A 16,506-nucleotide genomic window follows, 5' to 3' on the forward strand; every position below is an offset into this window, starting at 1 on the left:
GGGCGGGACCGCGCCTGCGCACTGTCTGCCTACCCCCCCCCCCCCCGTCCGGGCGGCCTGTCAGGCTGTATTTGAAAGGTAAAGCGCGTCAGCGTTGTTAAAATTCAGGCTGGTCTTTAAAATGACGCTTTATAACTTGCGCTGTGGTCGTAGTGGGGGCGAGGTCAGCGGTAGGCCTCGGGCTGTCACCTGAGGTGGGGGCTTCTCCGGGTGGTGTCAAAAACAATTAAAAATCCACAGAATTTGGAGCAACCGTAATGTGGTGGCCTACTCTGAAAGCAGAGCAACGGCAATAGAAAGTCACTAAAACAAAAAGGCCGTAAGCATAAATAATTCAATCTTGAAGTTTGTCATTGTTCCAGGTGGAGCCCCAACTGGAATAGAAGGTTAAATAGTAACCTAGTGGTAGCTGGTAGGGTGAAGGCGGAGCCTCATCCTGTTATCAATGTATTAACTTAAATAATTTTAGTACTAAAAATCACACCTCTCGGAGATTTTATATGTAAATGTAAGACTACCCTAGTACAGGGGGCCTACAGGAAGGATGGGGAGGGATTCTGTGTCACAGAGTGTAGTGATAGGACAAGGGGTAACAGCTTCAAACTGAAAGAGCATAGATTTAGATCAGATATTAGGAAGAAATTCTTTCCTGTGAGGGTGGTGAGACACTGGAACAGGTTGCCCAGAGAAGCTGTGGCTGCCCCATCCCTGGAAGTGTTCAAGGCCAGGCTGGATGGGGCTTTGAGCAGCCTGGTCTAGTGGGAGGTGTCCCTGCCCAGGGCAGGGGGTTGGAACTAGATGGTCTTTAAGGTCCCTTCCAACCCAAACCATTTTATGATTCTATGATAAGCCACACAGAAGTAGGGACACATACAAACACATATTTTTTACAAGTGAGCAATCAGCTATGTTAATGTTATTTTCCTCTGTTACCTTTCTGTATAAAAGAGCCTGGGTGTTCCCTAACAAGTGTGCTAGCTTTGCGAAGTATCGCCTAGCCCCTTTTCTGCGCAGAACTCATAAAGCAAGTATCTCACCTTGGTGTGTTGATTGGCTCTTGCACACTGAGTGAAGAACCCAGGCTTGGGACAACATGGGGAACCCCACCTATGAAGGAAAAGGCTAAAATCAAGACTCCCGTTTCAGCAGGTCGTGTTGGGAATTGTAGCACATCTGGTGCAACACCACTACTCTGTAGAGTTGTAGCAAAAAGCATATTTCACCCTAGCACTGGGGTTTTTTTCAATGGAAAAAATGCCATTTTTTAGAGGTGCAGCAGTTGTCTGTTGCTGGGGGGGGTGGTGGTATCAATGCTGTCACCTCCCAAGTTGATGTTAATCTGGACACTGAACCTTGAGAGTTTTCATTGTTTCCCCAAGTTACATAGTATATACCCTTAGAGGTGATTGGACTTTGGCAGTAGTGTTTTCTACCACAGGAAAAGTGGAGATTAATTGAAAATTTAATTTTGAAAAGTTCTACTTTAGACTTACTGGGACCTTCCCTTTAGAACCAGTTATTATTTGAGAAGGAATTCTGAAAGTGAATCTCTGCTTTTCCGGGTTGTTTTTCTTTTCACTTTTTCACGGGTGACTCTTGCTTCCCCCCATGCAGACAGAAGTATGATTTCCTCCCTGGGGTATAAAAGAGACAGTATAAGAAAACTGGCCGTGGACAAGGGAAGTCACCCATGCGGGGAGGTCGAGAAGCCACCTGGAAAGTTGCATTTATTCTTGGGTTTACCGAGTGTGAAAATGAAAACGTCAGTAATTTTATTAACATGAATACATGCGAGCCAATGCGATGAACACTGCACCAAAGGAGAGCGGTGGAGTGTCTCTGTCCTGCGCACACCTGGCCACGCACTGGGAACTGCAGCTGTGCTTTCATTCACAGAGTGGGTAGGAATGGCATTTGGTTACCAGCTGTTTCTCCAAAAGAGAAAAAGGGGGTTGGATTAGGGTCACAGTCCCTCTGACCCACCTCCGGGAGCAGCCAGCAGAGCTGAAGGGGTGGAGAAAGCCGGAGATGGTACTGCCTCTTCAAGGCCCGTGGTGACTCTCATCTGCCATCTGTCGCCCTGCGGTTTGGCTTTGTTCAGCAGCAGAGGAGCTCCTCGGTCCTCACCACGCTGCGCAATTGTTACCCCGCACCCCTGTCAGCTCTACAGAAACAAAGCACTGCTGGAGTGAACAGTTTTCATTCCTCACGTATAATTAATTGTCAATTAAACTCAAGGAGCAGAGCCACCTATAAAATATCATCCGCTTACACTTGGAAACTGGTTGATGTAAATCCAGCTCCCTTGACTCCCTAAATCTGTCAATTCCTATGCCCACTGTGAAAAAATCCTAAATGCTTTTGCAGTCTGGAGCATGTTTTCAATGACATGAGAGTTCATACAGCCCATGGTTTCAGTCTAAGGTTACAAAATTGTTCTCACAAATTGCTGAATGGAGACCTTGGTGTATGTGGAGTCCAGCATTTAATGACAAGGACCATGCTGTTGGTCACAGAGTGGTCAACCCTTAGAAATTAATGTCTGCCCCTTTGAAGTGGAAGATTTTTGCACAAGTTTGATGTGTATTTCCCAACCATCCTGCTGCTGCCAGCCTGGGCTTGCTTGTCACTGGAAGACACTTCTACAGAGGAGCTTGTGTGACTGATTCCCAAGCTGATAGTATAGCTAGGTGCAAGCGCATGTAGTTATTGCTTGGGATGCTTTGAAGAAAAGGTACTTCCATGGTGGGCACAGCTGAAGTGTCCCAGAAAGATTCCTTCCAGTGGAAGGAATGCCACTTGTGCAAATGGAGTCTAGGTTTGCCAGTTGAAAATCAGGTTTTAGCACAAGCCAAGGTAAGAGAAAAATGAGAAGTTATTCACTTGCTCAGCCTCCTGCAACTCCATCCCTCTGTCAAAAGTTTATTAAGACAGAGGTGGAGGGAAATGCAAGAAGACCATGTTTAATCTACTTATCCCAAGATTAAGTCCAAAAGGCTTCTCTTTGTATGTTTGCATTTAGTTGACAGACTGTAGATGCCAGCCTAATCAATGCAAACTCCCTGATGCTTCGCTAAGCCCTCTGCAGATCTTTAGTCTCTTGTGTGGCAGGAATGTCCTTTTTGAGCCCAGCTGGGCGATGTTCAACTCTGGGGACTTGTTCAATTGTGAACCTGATTACCCATAGACTCCTGTAACTTGCTAATCATGCCCTATGCAATCCCAGAACTGGGGCCTGTTGCCTGCAGTGCATTACTTGCTTTTGTTTTGAGACCCAGGTAATGAGGGTGAGCATGTAATTTGGGATGATAAGAGCTTTGGAGTACTGTCTTTGAGGGATGGCCTGACATTAAGAAAATGGTGCTTCTCTGTGGGGCTCGAGGTTTCTGAAACAAAAAATCACTGAACGCAAAATAAGGAAACCAGGCTGAGCCTGCCACGTGCATGGGTCAGGGGACAGCCTGAGGAGCACATCTGTAGTGTATGCAAATTCTTGAGCACAAACCTAAGGCTGAGCTTCAGTCCAAATTTGCTGATTGCTTATGTTACCAGCCTACATGCAGACAGTCCTGCAGTGAGATTTGGGGTGTCCTTTTGTAATCAGAGACGGGACTTATAGATAGCATGAGTTCAGGTTACAGGTATGTATAGAGTGAAAACCAATTGCTTGAGGAACAGGCATCCCCATGGCAGTGATGGAGATGTATGGATCTCCAGATGACTGCCTTATAGATGCAGACAAAAAGATGTCAAGGATGGCAGTACCATCCTGTCAGACCAAAGGTCCATTGAGCCTGATGGCTTCATCCTACCAGTGGCCCATGATAGATGCTTAAAGAAGAGTAGAAAGACAGGGCAAATATACAGAGATACTTCCCTGACAATGTCTCCTGACTTGCAGTGAGCTGAAGGCAATATCTTAGGCTTAGACATACAAGCAACTTAAGCAGGAGAAGAGGGCAGGACTTATGGAGGATGTAGCAGGCCAATGTTGCTGCCATGCAACGGAAAAACTAAACTGTAGCAGAGAGGGTGGGACTCCATGAGTGAGAAGACAAAGCAAATAGTTGTAGGAGAGTTAAAACTTCTCAGGATGCCATAATCTAAATCCACTTCTGAAGAGATGCCTAAGTTTTTTAGGGTTTTCCCTAAACAGAAATAAAAGAGTAGATTTGTTTTTGAACCACGCCTAAACCGTGACATAGCTATTCTTCTCATAAACTATTTTCTGTTCTCTTTCCCCTGTGCCTTTCCTCCTTAGGCTGTAAGTATTTTGGCTGAAGTTCTGGGGCATCTGTGCCAAAAGGGACAGCAATCACCAGTGCTTGTCCAGGGACTGAATGGTTGTGTCAGAGCCTGAGGATGCTAGACAGAGCATCTGCATGCTGAAAACATTGCTCAGAGCCTAAACAGGGGCACTTTCTGGTGGCACTTTTTAGACCCAATGAAGTTTAGGAATTCTTAGGTCCAGCACTCAACAAAAAACTTGAGGTTTTGGCTAGGGGGAGCACTGGAGAAGGGTGGCTTGACGGAAAGCTTTGTGTTTCAGAAGCTGATCGGTATGTGTTTGGGAAAAAAAAAAAAGGCATGTTAAAAATGCACAGAATTCAACAGTATTTTAACTCTATTCCAGTTGAGTAATTTCTAGATATTTTATGACATGTGTGTGCTTTTTGACATAGAAATTGGTTTGCATTGATCTTTTTCATCACTATTGAAAGTCTTGAGGCTGATATATCCAGAATTCATGCTTTCTTAAATGCAAACACACAAATTTTACTTTTAAAAGCTAATGATAAAAACAGCTATTTCATTGCACCTACTTTTCTTCAAATGCGGAGTGAGCACACTCCATTTTGTATACTGCATACGCTAGCTGCCTAAGGGTTGTCAATTACGTTACGCTATAAAAGGCACAGCACTGAGGGGGCTGTCAGTCAAGTCTGTTGTGAGAGAGATTTTAAGAATCACTATTCCAACGGTATTTATCAAATATAAAAATAAAACAAATTTAATGACAACACCAAATACAGAGGTATCGTATTTCACTTTATAGTGAAAGGGGTTCAGATTGAGCATAGAATTAGTAAAGGTGAATCAAAAATAGCCAGACATCTTTGCTTGTAAAGCAGTGTCCCCTGTTTTGTGCCTTCCTACAGCTTTCCTTCTCCAGGAAAGAAGGTGCTACCCAGATCTTCACTGCACTTTGGATCACAGCCCCGCATCTGTTTCATCTTTTTTTCACAGTCCCAGGGTTGTTGGTTGGTTGGGTTTTTTTTCCACAGCTTATGGGTATCATTGAGCACTGGAAGGCATTTTGGGGAGCATTCTTTTCTGCAGTATTATGTTCCAGCTCTGCCATAATTTATGTACTTGAGTAGCCCCCATTGAATTTACAAACAGTTCTCAGAGAACTTGTATGGATGTAATTTGGAGGCATCTGAAGATAGTTTTATTCCACATGGATACCAGAGTCAGCCCAAAGAGATCCAAATGCAGTGTCTGGGACTATTTTTAGTTGGCAAGTGCTTTTAGACGGTGTAATGTGTCTTTGTCATTTGTCTACCATACACTTTGCCTCCATATGTTTATCACTGTTGCTATTGCTGATTCAGTATTTCAATAATAGAATCATTTGGAGCTGTTCTTTAGGCTAGGGTTTGTATCAGACTTCTTTGTCTCTATATAATTAGACTAATGTCATTACTGATCCTAGCAGCAACTTTGAGTCAGAGCTGGCGTTATATCCAGAAGCTGTGCCTAAACTGCTAAATAAAAGAGGCCTGAAGACTGGCCTAGAGAAGTGACCTTGATCAAGTCACAGCAGCACTGATTAGGGCCACCTTCCCTCTACAGCGAAGCTTCTTGGAACAGCCCAAAATAGAACCAGAAATACAAATAATCTCCCCTGTCTGTAGACACAGAGCAGTAGTAATTTTATCTCTTCATCTCACAGAAGGAAATTTATTGCTATTCCCATTACTGAACCTGTTCAGATTTATAAACTTTTCATTATTGATTTTTCTAAGTACTGGAGACATACATATATTCAGAATAAATAGAAGAAAACAGTAGTTTTTCAAATTGTATATGCTTCTCAAGATTCATTTATAGATAGAGAGTAGACACTGTAAGTCCTGCCTACCTCACCAGATAACCAGAAAATACATCTCAGAGCATGCCCTCCTGGGACACCGCGAGGGATTTGCCAATGTACAGTTTATGGATGCTGCTGGAGGTTGTGAACTCCATCTGTATCTTTGTCAGATTGCAAGCTCCATTTTGGTTTTAAGGCTGCGATGTGTCTTCCTGTGGCCTCACGTCTTTCCTGCTGGATTAAAATTCATGCAGGGCACATGACGGTCAATGACCAAGCGCTATCCCATAGAGTGCTGTGGTCCCAGACACTAAGTTACTTCTGCCAAGGAGACTAGGTTGTTGAGGACATGGGCACCTTGGCCACAAGCTCATCTGGCAGGAGACTGCATTCACCGGCTAAAAGCTGGCTGGGAGCTGAAAAGTTCTAAAATAAAAGTGGTCCTCTTGGTGTCTTTGCAGCTTGTGAAATGGCAGATCCAGCACCTAACACTTTTCCACGCTTCTTGGAGATGCTCTAAAGAGGACAAAGTGGTTATTGAGGATTATATTTCTTCTCCCCTCAACATAAAAATGATGAAAATGATCAGCCAATTCAGAGCTGAAAAAGAAGCTTTAACTTTGTTTTAACAGGCTTTGGGCCAGTCTCTGAAGCAATGAAGCACAAGAAAGTACGGCTTAAAAGATTTCAGGTTTCAAAACAGCCGTAGCAGCAGAAGCTTCTGAGTCATCAGGGCTTCCATAGAAAGTCTAAAGAAATACATACTATGCATCTTTCACAAAAGTAACAGGGAAAGAGAATGACAAATTGCATCTGGATTAAGAAACAAAAAGAAAAAAACAAACCACCAAATACTGACCATTATATTCAAATAATTAAGAAAATAATCTGCACTTTTCTGCTGTAAAACTCTTCACAGAAATAAGCAGTTCATGTGCCTGTATTGAATCTATGTCAAGGCCATAAAGTGTCCAGCAAAACCAAGTATCTAACGTAACACAGATGTTTTTCCCAGATGTTCTGAAAAAAGAGCCAATTGTTCTTTTTGGCTTCTCTTTTATTGCAGCAACAAGGCACTACCTTCGGTCCACCCTGTGGGTGCCAGTGCCTGAAGACCCAGTCAGCACAACACCTGGAAAAGATCCCTTCCTGTTGTTCTCCTGCACAAGAAGAAGAGCTTAGTCCACAATAATCCTGTGTGGGTACGGTTGGAGGGGAAGGTAAGCAGGGGAAGCTTCTTTAACATTTGAACATCAGTGCAAGAGCTAACCCGAATGCAGAAGTAGTATTCTGCTCTCCGAGAGCTAGGCTGGCACCTGGAAAATAGTTTTGCCTTCAGGCATTTTATATTAACCTCGAGAACCAGTCAACCATTGACCACTTTGGGCCAAGTTCGAATTGCAGAAAATAAACTGGAGGAGAAGAGTAGGAAGTGCTATTGAACGCTTTCTCTTCTCAACCATCTGACCCGCAGGTAGAAAGGCAGTCTCTGTTTTGACATCTCTTGCTGTGCCATCTTCAACCCTGAAAGAAAGCACTTAAGAGGGCAAATGATGCAGTCTGAAGCTAACTCATGAAGTACACACATAATTAAGATTATTATAAGTATCAGTAGAAACTGCCTGAATCATCACCTCTTTACATGTGAGAATTTAATACTGCATGTCAGCCTAAATCTGAACATCTGCAGCAAGCAACTGTATTTCTCAGATTATGATACTTCTGTTTCAAAATGGGAGGCAAAACAGGAGAGAGAAAGGTTGCAGATTTTGGGGGGAAAAAGAGAAGGAATCTCCAGCTTCTGTGAGTGGAGTCACAAACTGACTGATTTACTTACTTATTGATGACACAAGTCATGTATCATTTATAACATGCTGCCACAATCCACCTGAACATGGCTGGCTGGCAGCAAATTATCCTGAACCTTGTGGAGGTAAGCAGGCTCCAGCTTATTTTAAAGGATGCCAGACATTTTGTCTCTTTGGCCAAGCCTTCTCAGTCATTTATAAAGTTACATGGAAAGGTCAATCTGTACTTAGATATACAATATGATTAAAACAGATCACATTAAATTATTTCAGTTTACTTAAATAAAATCAAAGCAAAATGAAAAAGCTTGTTAAATATCTCTTGGGAGAGGACTTCACTGTCCCCTGGGATGTGATTTCCAGTTTTCCACTCTTTTGGATACATTAAAAAAAAGAGAATCAAGCAGGAGTTTCATTAAGAGTTTCTGTTGGAATCTACAGCTTCCGAGCAAATATGGAAAGAAATATACTTTTTTTTTTTTATGGAAGGAACCTTCAGAAAAAAAATCTTTTTTAGAGTGGAGTTGTCAGGGAAAATGTGATACTATTCAAAGTAAAAAACCTGCACTTTCAAACACTAAAAATAAAAGGGGAGAGGAGTTAACTACATGTAAGTCTTTTGTGGGATCAATAGAATAGACATTTTTTCTCTTTGCCTCTCTTCTATATTTCTGTGTGACTCTGCTATCACCGCTCTTTCCTCTGCATTCCAATAAATCTAGCACTGAACCAGAACTTGAAGGCAAGTCTAACTTACTTGTCCACAATAGATGACATCGTTTGGTATTTTGCTCTTTCGCGTACTTCAGGGACAGCTCCGTACCTTACTGTTCCTGCCTGTACAGGCTTGAATTTACTGATCTGATTTGCCTGCGTCTATGGAAGGTATGACACTGATCTTGTGGCTACTGGATCAGATCCTGTCTAGATGGATTTTATATGCTTTTTTTCCTTGGATTTTCATTCTGCTAAAATAGGAGAACAAAAGATGACCATGTGTTTAGCAGTTCTGGGACCAGCAACCCTTAAGAGCAGGACCTCAATACCACTACAGACAAATGTCATTGCATGTGTGAGGACTAAGCAGTAGAATAATTAAGAAAGGTTACTTTGATTTTTAAAAGTGCTTTCCTGACAAACTGCCAGTGTTGCTGCTCTTCAGGAGAAAAATGTTGCTTTTTGATGCATTTGTCATAAAAGCTCTGATTCTGAAAATGCTCAAACAAATGAGTAACTTTACTCCTGTGAATAACATTCAAAGAGTTCTTTCTTTGTTAGGCGTTTAGTTATTGTTCCTGTATTAGAAGTTCTTTCTTTTGACATCTGAGTAAGTAATGGATTGAGAGATATAACTGGCAGAGATATTGCTTACATGCCTGGATCTGTCCTTTTCCCACCACTTTTCTTGATAGGGCTATAATTCTTGCCTTGATATGGATATTTTCTCTCCTATCTTGTCAGGCTATTCCTTCATCTTGACCTGATAATGATATCTCTTACTCAAGTTGATAGAGGGCTTTAAGAAATACAGATAGGTACTTTAGTTACCTTTCTGGTGAGGGGTTTGTCCCGGTGCCATTTCATCCAATGGACAATACACTGAAGAACATGAAATTAAATGAGGAATTATTTGGTAAAGTACACTCAGGATAGTGCTCAGGTCAGTTTTTAAACACCTTATTGGAGCTTGCAAACAGTTGGCCTTGCAATGAGGACCAGGCTTGAGGAAGCAAAATTTGCCTTGCCTTTTTCAGTTTTAAATTTTCTGCAATTATATGTAGTTTAATTGTAACTTTAAATCGTTTGTTTAGGTTAATTGAAATAGGTTTTTACACTTTCCCAACATATGATAGTCAAGCTCCTTCTAATTGTTTTGAGAATGTTCACAAACACACATTGGTCTTCAGATTTTGTCTCAGATTAGTGCAAATATTTGATGTACAAAATTGGAATTGTTTGAAATTTGTAAGAGAAAGCAAATTTTCATCCTCTCATCTTCATGCTGGAAATCAGATGATAAATGTTTTGCTCAACTCCAGCAGTGGAACAAATCTGGCAAAATGAATCAACATATCTGGGTGAGTCTTCTCTTTTCAAATACTAGATGACCATCGCAGATTCTCAAACATTTTTTGCACTATTTGGTAAATCTCTCAGTTAAGGTTTAATTCTAGATGATGGTAATGTATCTGTTTTAGCTATTAGAATACAGAAAACAGCTTGTCATTTTCACTGAGTAATTGCACTGCAGTTAGTGGTAGGGAATATGGTGTTCAGAAAATTTAGGAATCTTCTGAAGTCAAGTTTAAGGTCAGTGAAACAATTTAATGGAAACATAGAGTGGAAGTCTATAACAGTATTGACTGTAAATAGCACCGCATTTTTTGAACCTGAAGAGTCTGAATTGTGAACAGTAACTGAAGAACAGTTATCTCCTCTGGGAAAAACAGATGCTGTCAATGAAGGCAGAGTGTAACTGAATACATTTGCAAAAATGAGGGGGTTCTGTCCTCTTGAAATTCTTTTAAGAACTGAGTCAGGGCCAAAATTCTGCTGCTGTATTTGTTTAAAGAACTTCTTACCTGGTGAACAAAGCTCTTACCATTAATGGCACACTATTAAATGCCATTCAACCCAAGAAGGGATTTCAAAACCAAGTCCTAGGCATTCCCAGGATCAATTAATGGAGGTTTTTCAGGCCAGGGACTTTCACCTTGCGATGGAGGATGGCAGTTCCACCACGCTGAGGGATCATCCTCAGCAGCCCTGGAGGTCAGCCTTTCCTCCTGCGACTAATGCCTGCCTGGCCAGCAGAGAGTCATCAGGTGCCTTGTCAGGATGGCGAGCACACTAATGCTTAAATGATAAGTCCTGGTTGCCTTTTGTAGCTGCTGGCCAATAAATAGTTGATTTACACTTTGAAGTTACGTATATGCAACTTGCAGCCTCTTTGAACCCTACTAAAGGTGCCTGAACAAGCTGACCCAAAAAAGAAGCCGTAAAAGGGAGTAGGCAGGGATGTATCTTCTTTCTACTTAAAAATATGCTGTTTACACGGACATATATAGACTTAGTTTATGCTAACGCAAATAAGATCATATCCATAAATCAAAGACAAGAATAAAAAAAGTAATTAATATTCTCTCTTTTGTACCTATTCTGTGTTTGTTTTATAATTTGTAGCAGATGGGAGCCAAATGTTTTCAAAGACTCAAAACCAATTTTGTAAGAAAATGGTTCATCTTCTGTAAATAACTTCTCCTTAGATTGCCAGTTATACTTATGATTTTAATCTATAAAAACATTGCTGTTGGAATATGATAATATTTTGGGTAGTTCCAAGTGACTCCACATTCTTGAACCTTCCTCCATATTCCACAGATGAAGATTCTTCCTTTTAATACCACTATCTCATTGTTTTAGTTGTCTTTGGAAAAATCTATAAACTTTTGTGCCACATCAATATTCTCACTCTTTGCTAACAAGCTGTTACTATGGTCGTATTTGTGGTAGATTTTCTTGATTTAGATCAAAATCTGTTTTTTAAATTTCTTATATTGAAATGGCATATATAGTATGTTCTAAGTAATTCTAACACAAAACAATAAAGATGTCTTTTTTCTTAGTTAAGATTTAAAGAATTTCTAAGTCAATATTTAAAGAAATGAAGGTGAAGATGTAGAAATAAAAGAAACAGATCTGAATGAAGTAGAACAGAGAAGGACGTTGACAAAATAGTCTTTCTCTTAAGTGACAATTCCAAATATACATTTAGGAGTAAAAATAAACAGATGATAGTGGAACAGAAGCATATGGCTGAAAGGAAGCTATAGTGTGTGTCCAAAACCCCTAAGTAAACAAGTCTGAGAATAAAAGCTCTTGTTCATAAACGAACAGAAACAAGTACATCCTTGGGTTGCTTAACCAGAGCTTCAAAGCATCTAATATAAAAAGTACAAAATGTAGATTAATTATATTTAATTTAAAAATGCAATCCAATGCTTCAGGTGGCAAGTTGATCTTTAAATTTCTAATGATGATCTATTCTGATCTTTTCTCAAGTAAACATCTAGAAAAACTTCTGAAGAAAACCCAGGAGAATAAGTATATTCAGACCTTGAATAACTCATTTGCCAAGTAGGCTGCCACTTAGAAGCTGCAGAGAAACCATTCTCTCCTGGAAAGTATCTAAGACGCTATCATTGTTGGGAGCAATCCTGGTATGTCAGTGCCATTGTAACAGAGATAGCTCCTACCTCTTCAAAATAAATGAGAAGTCAGACAAGTGAATGAATGTATCTATAGGCAGAAGGCTTTTGTTTGTGAAGTTTTTATACACGTCAGCCCTCAAAGAAAAATACACAAACTAACCTGTTTTAATGATTTCAGGAATTTCATTGGGAATTTTTCTAAAAATTGAGCAGACAGTTTTTGAATCATAGACTCATAGAATTTTTAGGGTTGGAAGGGACCTTAAAGATCATCTAGTTCCAACCCCCCTGCCGTAGGCAGGGACATCTCCCACTAGATCAGGTTGCTCAGAGCCCCGTCCAGCCTGGCTTTAAAAACTTCCAGGGATGGGGCTTCCACCACGCCCCTGGGCAACCTGTAATGGTTATCATAATGGAGGAATGGTTTATAGCAACTGTTTTTGAAGCAAACAAATGCTTGCTCTTACTTTGGTAACAGAGAAGAATGGCTAATATTTGTGAAATTCCATGTCACAAGTACAAAAAGCGTGCAAAGCTAGAAAGTAGGTAATGTTACTGTTAGGTTGTTCAGGAAGGCACATCATGTGTACTTTGCACTTCACATTTTATGATGCCAAAAGTTAAATGCATAATATAAAATTTGCAGAAGCTGAACTATATGATAATTATTATGATTGGGGATATTTCTCTCCAGGGAGTAAGCTCTAATAGTAAAGGAGTCACTTGATGTTAAAATAAAAATCTCCCTGTGCATTGATTAATTAAATAAAAGGAATCCAGGAGGTTCATTGCATAGTAGTAGGCACATGATTTGTACTTTCTATGGGCCACAGTATGTATTTATTAACAATGATATCTTTGTTTACTGGGAGTTAAGACTGTAGCAGGACATATCCTCTCATCTGAAAATTACAACTATGGAAATGAACACCTAAGTAGGAAGATGTATAATCCTTTTCATTTTCATATTGCCCATAACAGCAGCAATACCATGGTCCATGGTGCTTCCATTTCCATTTCTGGTACCAGCAAAAGCAATACTTACCTCACTTTCATCAGCAAATGTACCTCAGGCTAACAGCAGCATACATGAATGAGGTATTGCTCTCCAGAGGCATGTCAGAGAGTGCCCTGGAGTTCTGAGGGCAAGTGAAGTGCTCTGGCTCATCATCCACCCTCTCAGTGTCTCCAGACCTTTGGGGAACAATGTCTCACATCTGGTCCTGAATTTCTGCAGAGGCTGAGTATGTCTTCAGTTGGCAGGTGCGTAGGCTACATTTGGTGGTAGGCAAAGCATCCTGGAGCCCTGTTCTGGCACTGAGGCCAAGTGTCACAAAGTGGCTCGCAACTTTATTAATAAAGCTCTTACCCTTCAGCAAAGGGCAGCCACATCCAAACCACCTGCTGGAAGTGGTGCCAGGGCTGTACTAATTTTTGAACTATGCTTGGCAAAGTCCTATTTGGCACAGACCAAAGCTGTGCCTGCAACTATTCTAACAGTGTAATTGTACAGTATAGCTGATGGACTTCCCCTGCCCAGGAACTTTCCCTGACACTGTTTAATTTGTTAGTATATAGCCCTAGAGACTGGCTCAATAACGGAGTCCCAAGAATCACTTGCATCACTGAAGCCAGTAGCAGCTTCCAGAACAGCGTAGCAGGTCTCAGGTGAACCCTTCTGTCAGGACTGCATGCAGTGTAGCAAGGCACCGTGGCATAACTTGGCATTGCTTCAGCCCAAGATGCAGCCAAGGTTTAAGTTGCCTGCTGCTCTACTAGAGGTTGAGTACAGGCAGAACCAAACCCACCAAGTGCAGTCCTGTGGTCTATATGGCAAAGAGCACTGCTTCCTTCTCTAGTTCTCTCAGGCACTCTTCTTTCCTTTCTTCTCCATCCCAGTCCAGACCTTCCTTGCCTTCTGCCTGCTTCTCTCCTGACTTCTGCTGAGGTAGACATAGGCCAAGGACTGTGATCTTTTCTATGCCCTGGCTTCGGGCATATTTAGGAGAAAACCTCTACTGACTTTAAGATTACCTTCATGATGACACTGGGGTTGCTGTACACAGTTATTACCTCTGCTGGGGGTTGTTCTCCTCATTCTGCAGGCTGGGTGGCCTGGGCTGTCTCCCTTGAGGTGCAGAGGTGGTTGGTGCCAGGTGAGGTGACATTTGCTCTGATCCGTGGGGAGCTGGGTGGCAGCACACACTTCCAGACCTCATCCTATTCAGATGAGATCTAAGTAATTTTCTCAGGATACAGCTACTGTAGCTCTTGGGCTCAATCTTTTCATCAGTATATTTAAGTAGAATACTATAGATTTAGAATTAGATGAATTAAGCTGTTTGTCCTTAGGAACTGATGGTATTTTCATCAGTGCTGAGTCACCTTGGGTAGCAGGTCAGAGTGGTTTCCTCATGACCTTTGGACTGAGGACACTGCTAGAGTTTTTAGGTTCTGGATGTATTATGTGATGTTTAGAGTTAAAAAGGGGCTTTTCCCGAGATTTGTTGTCAGGCTTGGTAGAACAGCTACCTTCTAAAATCCCTCATGACCAACTCAAACAAAAAAAAAGGCCTGGAAAAAACAATCAGTACAGGGAATGCTTTCCAAACTTGGGGAAATTCCTCTGAAATTCACCCCCTGCCAGACGACTCCTTTTTAAATAAGAGACTTCTAGCACAAGTCCCTGTGCTTATTTTGGTTGATGCAGTGTGACACGAGGCAAGCAGTTCAAAGGCTGAGGCAGCTGATCCGATGTTCGTAGACTGACATTGAAAAAGAAGACTCAAGTGTTTTTATTCTGAAATTATGTTCTTAACTGACTCATCAAAGTTATTTTTATTATATTAGTTTAGAGGAATAGGATGATGGCATAGTGATAAAGCCTGTTTCTCCTAGGCAGCCTGCCCGTGATATTTGTTTGTTGTCTTTGTAAGTACATTCTATTAATGGCATATATTTTTACTATGTAGATGATGCAATGTAAGAAGCCACTTTCCACACAGTTTATTCTGAGATTGTGTGCCATAACATTGCTTATACTGATATGAATATTACTTCAGCTTACAGTGGCAGAGAGATAGCTATCTCCACAGGATAGTAAAACAGCTGATTACTTCCTGAAGCACCTCTTTAAATCAGGAATCCTCCCAATAAAATACCTTTTAAAAATCCTTTTAATATTAGAGCATACAGCAGTTAATCACCTTCAAAAACTGTAGGTATGGAGGTAAAAGGAGGAAAATGTCCTTCCTCTTTCCACTGGTACTTCATCCTTGTTTGAGTTTAAAGTGCAGCTTTGATTTAGTATTTTTAAATGCCTTCATTTAATAATGAATTCAAAGTTAATTTTTTACAAAATTGAGAACAAAACAAGGATGCTGAAAGCCTCCTCTCAGTCTAGACTGCAATTTTTTGTGTACAGAGGCAAAATGTTTGATGTCGTTCCTGAGTAATGTTGAACAATGTTTTATCCATCAGAGTTATCCAAATACAAGCAAAGGGCAGCTCCATATTTCAGTAACCTGACTGGTCCCTTTGTTGGATGGCCAGCTCCACGTAGCTGCAGATGGTCATATGATATAAAAGTATAAGACATCACAAAAAGAGGTGCTGTAAGCTCTGGAATCTATTTTTTGCAGTCTGTGCTCATATTTGCACTTGATCTTGTCCTCAGTAGAAAAGTTCCAAAAGTTTACATCAGTTAGTTTTATTTGATCTGTGTAAACTAGAAAAAAATCCCCGAGGCTGACACTTTGAATCCAGTTCAAACTTGTTTAGATTAACTTCTTTTAATTAGCTATCTAAGTGAAAACAAAGCAAGGATAAAATCACTTCCTGTGCACCACTGATGGATGTGTCTTCAGTGAAGAGTTAACATGAATTATCCATGCTTGAATTACTCTGTTTGTATTAGCTCTGTTTGCATGAAAGCAACCACACTGTGAAATAACACTTGAGTTTGTTTTGTCCATGCTATGCTTGTATGTAATGCTAAGAGTTGTGGATGGGCATCCTATGGATTTCTTTACTGGAGCAAGCTGCAAAACAAAACAAAACAAAACATCCCCAGTTAATTGCTTATAAGAAAAGGCTGACCTCTTTAGATGAGCAGAAGGCACTGAAGGACTGTATATCCTTGAAGTTTTCCCATGGAGCAAACATATGTCCCTGCTACAGGGAGATCAATTGTTAGACTGCATCCATTAGTGGGCCAGCCAGTTAGCGCTACAGGCTTCACCACGCTGAAGATTCTATGTATGAGCTGAATTTGGGCAACATTTAAGCTAAAGTTCGCTTTGCAGAGGCGCTCCTGCATTTGGGATTTGCTCTCCTGCACAATAAGATGCAGATCTTCTAGTGTAGCAAGAGTCCTTGTATTTCTCAGATC

At 41.0% G+C, this 16,506-nt stretch overlaps 1 long non-coding RNA gene across 1 annotated transcript in view; it reads left to right on the forward strand.

Moving 5' to 3' along the window:
* Positions 1 to 46: 46 nt before the first annotated feature.
* Positions 47 to 16,506, forward strand: part of LOC128914801 (uncharacterized) — a 35,288-nt gene continuing 18,828 nt past the window's right edge. The window contains exons 1-2 of the long non-coding RNA XR_008468440.1: positions 47 to 78; positions 7,164 to 7,317. This is a non-coding gene — a long non-coding RNA (uncharacterized LOC128914801). The remainder of the gene's footprint in view (positions 79 to 7,163; positions 7,318 to 16,506) is intronic.

This window comes from Rissa tridactyla, chromosome 1 (genome assembly GCF_028500815.1).
Source record: "Rissa tridactyla isolate bRisTri1 chromosome 1, bRisTri1.patW.cur.20221130, whole genome shotgun sequence".
NCBI lineage: Eukaryota > Metazoa > Chordata > Aves > Charadriiformes > Laridae > Rissa > Rissa tridactyla.